This window comes from Nerophis ophidion, linkage group LG09 (genome assembly GCF_033978795.1).
Source record: "Nerophis ophidion isolate RoL-2023_Sa linkage group LG09, RoL_Noph_v1.0, whole genome shotgun sequence".
Taxonomy (NCBI): domain Eukaryota; kingdom Metazoa; phylum Chordata; class Actinopteri; order Syngnathiformes; family Syngnathidae; genus Nerophis; species Nerophis ophidion.
The window spans coordinates 59,115,644-59,121,730 of NC_084619.1; the positions used below are offsets into that span (position 1 = coordinate 59,115,644).

A 6,087-nucleotide genomic window follows, 5' to 3' on the forward strand; every position below is an offset into this window, starting at 1 on the left:
AAGTTAGAACTAGCCAGCGCCAGGCTGGATGATCCCTGTACACATAGCAATTTTCGTAGAATAATACACAACTCACAAAATGTTTTTTCTACTGTGTCTATGACTTCGTCAGAGTTAGACATGCGTTCTACTGAGGTGGCAAATTATGATGCGTTCAGTTTATCGCAGCGCCAAGTAGACAATCTGAAAATTCCCGTCATATCAATTCCTAGATATGGTCGTAATTATTTTAAGTACACTGCGCATAATAAACGCAACATTATTAATATTGCTACTACGGATAATTTTATCAACAACTCCTTAAAACAGCCCACTACCTATAATATGGGCTTTCTAAACATCAGATCTTTGTCTCCCAAAACGTTATTAGTCAATGAGGTCATTAGAGACAACAACCTTAACGTCATCGGTCTTAGCGAAACCTGGCTTAAACCAGACGACTTTTTTGCGATAAATGAGGCATCCCCTCCTAACTATACGAATGCGCATATTGCCCGTCACCTCAAAAGGGGAGGGGGTGTCGCACTAATATACAACGAAAACTTTAACTTTAGTCCTAACTTAAATAATAAATATAAATCGTTTGAGGTGCTTTCTATGAAGTCTGCCACACCTCTACCTCTGTGCCTGGCCGTTATCTACCGCCCCCCAGGGCCCTATTCGGACTTTATTAGTGAATTCTCAGAGTTTGTTGCTGATCTAGTGACGCACGCCGATAATATAATTATAATGGGGGACTTTAATATCCATATGAATACCCCATTGGACCCACCGTGCGTGGCGCTCCAGACTATAATTGATAGCTGTGGTCTTACACAAATAATAAATGAACCGACGCATCGCAGCGGTAATACGATAGACCTAGTGCTTGTCAGAGGTATCACCGTCTCCAAAGTTATGATACTCCCGTATACTAAAGTAATGTCCGATCATTACCTTATAAAATTCGAAGTTCAGACTCATGTTCGGCAAGCTAATAATAATAATAACTGCTATAGCAGCCGCAACATTAATGCTGCCACAACGACGACTCTTGCGGACCTACTGCCCTCGGTAATGGCACCGTACCCAAAGTATGTGGGCTCTATTGATAACCTCACTAACAACTTTAACAACGCCCTGCGCGAAACCATTGATAGTATAGCACCGCTGAAGTTAAAAAAGGCTCCAAACAGGCGTACGCCATGGTTTACTGAAGAAACTAGAGCTCAGAAATTATTATGTAGAAAGCTGGAACGCAAATGGCGCACGACTAAACTTGAGGTGCACCATCAAGCATGGAGTGATAGTTTAATAACTTATAAACGCATGCTTACCTTAGCTAAAACTAATTATTACTCAAATCTCATCCGCATTAATAAAAACGATCCAAAATTTTTGTTTAGTACAGTAGCATCGCTAACCCAACAAGGGACTCCTTCCAGTAGCTCCACCCATTCGGCAGATGACTTTATGAAGTTCTTTAATAAGAAAATTGAACTTATTAGAAAGGAGATTAAAGACAATGCGTCCCAGCTACAACGGGGTTATAGTAACACAGATACGATTGTATATACGGCGGATACTGCAAATATCCAAAATAGTTTCTCTCGTTTTGATGAAATAACATTAGAAGGATTGTTACAACGTGTAAATGGAATAAAACAAACAACATGTTTACTTGACCCACTTCCTGGGAAACTTATCAAGGAGCTTTTTGTATTATTAGGTCCATCAGTGCTAAATATTATAAACTTATCACTTTCCTCGGGCACTGTTCCCGTTGCATTCAAAAAAGCGGTTATTCATCCTCTTCTTAAAAGACCTAACCTCGATCCAGACCTCATGGTAAACTACCGACCGGTGTCTCACCTTCCCTTTATTTCGAAAATCCTCGAAAAAATTGTTGCAGAGCAGCTAAATGAGCACTTAGCGTTTAACAATCTATGTGTAACCTTTCAATCCGGTTTCAGGGCAAATCACTCGACTGAGACAGCCCTCGCAAAACTGACTAATGATCTATTGCTAACGATGGACTCTGATGCGTCATCTATGTTGCTGCTCCTCGATCTTAGCGCTGCTTTCGATACCGTCGATCATAATATTTTATTAGAGCGTATCAAAATACGAATTGGTATTTCAGACTCAGCCCTGTCATGGTTTAACTCTTATCTTACTGATAGGATGCAGTGCGTCTCCTATAACAGTGTGACCTCGGACTATGTTAAGGTAACGTGTGGAGTTCCCCAGGGTTCGGTCCTTGGCCCTGTACTCTTCAGCATCTACATGCTGCCGCTAGGTGACGTCATACGCAAATACGGTATTAGCTTTCACTGTTATGCTGATGACACCCAACTTTACATGCCCCTAAAGCTGACCAACACGCCGGACTGTAGTCAGTTGGAAGCGTGTCTTAATGAAATTAAACAATGGATGTCCGCTAACTTTTTGCAACTTAATGCCAAAAAAACGGAAATGCTGATTATCGGTCCTGCTAGACACCGACCTCTATTTAATAATACAACTTTAACATTTGACAACCAAATAATAAAACAAGGTGACTCTGTAAAAAATCTGGGTATTATCTTCGACCCAACTCTCTCCTTTGAGTCACACATTAAAAGCGTTACTAAAACGGCCTTCTTTCATCTCCGTAATATCGCTAAAATTCGCTCCATTTTGTCCACTAAAGACGCCGAGATCATTATCCATGCGTTTGTTACGTCTCGTCTCGATTACTGTAACGTATTATTTTCGGGTCTCCCAATGTCTAGCATTAAAAGATTACAGTTGGTACAAAATGCGGCTGCTAGACTTTTGACAAGAACAAGAAAGTTTGATCATATTACGCCTGTACTGGCTCACCTGCACTGGCTTCCTGTGCACTTAAGATGTGACTTTAAGGTTTTACTACTTACGTATAAAATACTACACGGTCTAGCTCCAGCCTATCTTGCCGATTGTATTGTACCGTATGTCCCGGCAAGAAATCTGCGTTCAAAAGACTCCGGCTTATTAGTGATTCCTAGAGCTCAAAAAAAGTCTGCGGGCTATAGAGCGTTTTCCGTTCGGGCTCCAGTACTCTGGAATGCCCTCCCGGTAACAGTTCGAGATGCTACCTCAGTAGAAGCATTTAAGTCTCATCTTAAAACTCATCTGTATACTCTAGCCTTTAAATAGACCTCCTTTTTAGACCAGTTGATCTGCCGCTTCTTTTCTTTCTCCTATGTCCCCCCCTCCCTTGTGGAGGGGGTCCGGTCCGATGACCATGGATGAAGTACTGACTGTCCAGAGTCGAGACCCAGGATGGACCGCTCGCCTGTATCGGTTGGGGACATCTCTACGCTGCTGATCCGCTTGAGATGGTTTCCTGTGGACGGGACTCTCACTGCTGTCTTGGAGCCACTATGGATTGAACTTTCACAGTATCATGTTAGACCCGCTCGACATCCATTGCTTTCGGTCCCCTAGAGGGGGGGGGGGTTGCCCACATCTGAGGTCCTCTCCAAGGTTTCTCATAGTCAGCATTGTCGCTGGCGTCCCACTGAATGTGAATTCTCCCTGCCCACTGGGTGTGAGTTTTCCTTGCCCTTTTGTGGGTTCTTCCGAGGATGTTGTAGTCGTAATGATTTGTACAGTCCTTTGAGACATTTGTGATTTGGGGCTATATAAATAAACATTGATTGATTGATTGATTGATTGATTGATTGATAATACTTAAGTTATTTATTGTCTCTATATTTCGGTTATTAGTTTCATTATTGCCTAATTATTTTGTAGTGTAAAACCTTTGATTTATTAACACATCATTTAAACTAAATTGCATTGTATAAATACATCATTTAATAATTACAAACTTAATAGAATATCAATCAATCAATCAATGTTTACTTATATAGCCCTAAATCACTAGTGTCTCAAAGGGCTGCACAAACCACTACGACATCCTCGGGCAAGGAAAACTCACACCCAGTGGGACATCGGTGACAATAATGACTATGAGAACGTGATACTGTTGATACTGATGACTATGAGAACATATGAGAACATGATAGTGTGAAAGATCAATCCATAATGGATCCAACACAGTCGCGAGAGTCCAGTCCAAAGCGGATCCAACACAGCAGCGAGAGTCCCGTTCACAGCGGAGCCAGCAGGAAACCATCCCAAGCGGAGGCTGATCAGCAGCGCAGAGATGTCCCCAGCCGATACACAGGCGAGCAGTACATGGCCACCGGATCGGACCGGACTCCCTCCACAAAGGAGAGTGGGACATAGAAGAAAAAGAAAAGAAACGGCAGATCAACTGGTCTAAAAAGGGAGTCTATTTAAAGGCTAGAGTATACAAATGAGTTTTAAGGTGAGACTTAAATGCTTCTACTGAGGTAGCATCTCGAACTGTTACCGGGAGGGCATTCCAGAGTACTGGAGCCCGAAATGAAAAAGCTCTACAGCCCGCAGACTTTTTTTGGGCTTTGGGGATCACTAATAAGCCGGAGTCCTTTGAACGCAGATTTCTTGCCGGGACATATGGTACAATACAATCGGCAAGATAGGATGGAGCTAGACCGTGTAGTATTTTATACGTAAGTAGTAAAACCTTAAAGTCACATCTTAAGTGCACAGGAAGCCAGTGCAGGTGAGCCAGTACAGGCGTAATGTGATCAAACTTTCTTGTTCTTGTCAAAAGTCTAGCAGCCGCATTTTGTACCAACTGTAATCTTTTAATGCTAGACATGGGGGGACCCGAAAATAATACGTTACAGTAGTCGAGGCGAGACGTAACAAACGCATGGATAATGATCTCAGCGTCTTTAGTGGACAGAATGGAGCGAATTTTAGCGATGTTGCGGAGATGAAAGAAGGCCGTTTTAGTAACGCTTTTAATGTGTGCCTCAAAGGAGAGAGTTGGGTCGAAGATAATACCCAGATTCTTTACCGTGTCGCCTTGTTTAATTGTTTGGTTGTCAAATGGTAGAGTTGTATTATTAAATAGAGTTCGGTGTCTAGCAGGACCGATAATCAGCATTTCCGTTTTTTTGGCGTTGAGTTGCAAAAAGTTAGCGGACATCCATTGTTTAATTTCATTAAGACACGCCTCCAGCTGACTACTATCCGGCGTGTTGGTCAGCTTTAGGGGCATGTAGAGTTGGGTGTCATCAGCATAACAGTGAAAGCTAACACCGTATTTGCGTATGATGTCACCTAGCGGCAGCATGTAGATGCTGAAGAGTGCAGGGCCAAGGACCGAACCCTGGGGAACTCCACACGTTACCTTAACGTAGTCCGAGGTCACATTGTTATGGGAGACACACTGCATCCTATCAGTAAGATAAGAGTTAAACCAAGACAGGGCTATGTCTGACATACACATTCGTGTTTTGATAGGTTCTAATAAAATATTATGATCGACAGTATCGAAAGCAGCGCTAAGATCGAGGAGCAGCAACATAGATGACGCATCAGAATCCATCGTTAGCAATAGATCATTAGTCATTTTGGTTGACAAATTGGTTGACAAATAACTAAAAAAAACAACATATAATTAAGTTATTCTTAAATATTTTACTGTGATTATTTTGAAAACAATTCGCCTGTATATGAATAATTTAGTAAAATGTTTCACAACTTTATAAAGTCATTAACATTTTAGTCATCTATTGTCTTTATACTTAATATTAATTTAATTATGGTCTAATTATTTTGCTGTACAAAATGTTAGAATTATTACCATGTTATTTATACTAAATTGCATTATGCATCATAAAATATTTACACTATTCATGGATTATATAGATTATACGTGAAATAAATATATTTACTATTATTCTTAAATTATTTAAATTTGATTGTTTACAAAAAAATATCCCTTTCATGGATGATTTAGTAAAAAAAAAAATCACAACTTTAATATTTTAGCTATCTATTGTTTCAATTTTTTATTAATTAAATCATGGCAAAATTATTTTGTTTATTATTTTTATAGTTTAGTTACATTTTATAAAAATTTTATACAGTTAATATATTAGCTATTTGTTTTTTCTATATATTTTTTAATTAGTTTCATTATGGCCTAATTATTTTTTTGTGGCAAAACCTTTGATTTAT

The 6,087-nt window shown here is 40.0% G+C and overlaps 1 protein-coding gene across 2 annotated transcripts in view; it reads right to left on the bottom strand.

Annotated features, from left to right (window-relative positions):
• The window catches only part of LOC133559522 (acetylcholine receptor subunit alpha-like), a 70,754-nt gene that overhangs the window by 13,956 nt on the left and 50,711 nt on the right, over positions 1 to 6,087 (bottom strand). The gene's annotated exons all lie outside the window — the stretch shown is intronic.